We start from the raw sequence: 1,473 nt of genomic DNA on the forward strand, positions 1-1,473 counted from the left end.
AAGTGATCTGCCTGCCTCAGCCTCCCAAAATGCTGGGATTACAGGCGTGAGCCACTGCACCTGGCCTGTATCATTCTTAAAAATTAAGTTTTAGCGGGGCATGATGGCTCACTGGTAATCCCAGCAGTTTGGGAGGCTGAAGGGGGAGGATTACTTGAGCCCAGGAGTTTGAGAACAGCCGGGGCAACATAGTGAGACTCCATCTCTACAAAAAAATTTAAAAATTAGCTGGGCGTGGTTGAGTGCACTTGTAGTCCCAGCTACTTGGGAGGCTGAGGCAGGAGGATCAGTTGAGCCCAGGAGGTTGAGGCTGCAGTGAGCCATGATCATGTGATCACACCACTGCACTCTAGCCTGAGCCACAGAGTAAGACCCTCTCTGTGAAAATAATAATAATAAGCTGGGCGCGGTGGCTCACGCCTGTAATCCCAGCACTTTGGGAGGCTGAGGTGGGCAGATCAGGAGGTCAGGAGTTCGAGACCAGCCTGGCCAATATGGTGAAACCCCATCTCTACTGTAAACACAAAAAAGCCGGGCGTGGTGGCGCGTGCCTGTAGTCCCAGCTACTCAGGAGGCTGAAGCAGGAGAATCGCTTGAACCCGGGAGGCGGAGGTTGCAGTGAGCCGAGATCGCGCCACTGTACTCTAGCCGGGGCAATAGAGTGAGACGCTGTCTCAAAAAAAAAAAAAAAAGAAAAGAAAAAGAAAATAATAATAATGTTCAGATGTATTTTTTAAAGTTTTTATTGTTTTTAAAAATAGAGGCACCGTCTTGCTATGTTGCACCACTGCACTCCAGCCCGGGCAACAAAGCCAGACTCCGTCTCAAAAAAAAAAAAGTGTAATACTAAGTCAATCAATTTGAAAATGCGGCTCTAGAGTATTGGAAAACAATCCCTTGACAGCGTTTCCATGAAAACATGGCCCTTGTCTCTGGAAGAGCTTGTGCTCAGAACGGTCCATTATCATGTCCTGGCTCTATTTTCACGCCAACCCTATAGGGTCTCTATGATCTCATTTTATAGATGGACAGACTGAGGCTCACATATAGCAAGCCCAAGGCGGGGACTGAATGTGACGCCAGGTCTGTGGACGTCATGACCTTTATTCTCCACAACCCTCAATGACATCCCTGTGAGATCCAAAACTAGGATGGCAAAACCCACGTTGCAGCAGAGGAAACTGAGGCTAAGGTCTCTTGGGTCCCAAACCAGGTCCTAAGTAGCCAAGTCCGCCTGGTGGCACAGCCCGGGTTTTATACGTGGGGAAATTGGGCGGCGCATCTGGCGGAGGTGTCAGTGGTAGGAGGCGCCTGGAGGAAGCGCGGGTTCCTAACCCTAACGCTACCCCTAACATCCCTTCCACGCGCTCCGAGCGCTGTGTGCCTTTAAGATCGGTGCGGGGGCGGGGCGTCCTGGGTAGGGCTGCAGGTGACGTCACTCCGGGCCTTGGGTCTCGGAGAGCGTCTGGAGGC

This window comes from Pan troglodytes, chromosome 20 (assembly GCF_028858775.2).
Source record: "Pan troglodytes isolate AG18354 chromosome 20, NHGRI_mPanTro3-v2.0_pri, whole genome shotgun sequence".
NCBI lineage: Eukaryota > Metazoa > Chordata > Mammalia > Primates > Hominidae > Pan > Pan troglodytes.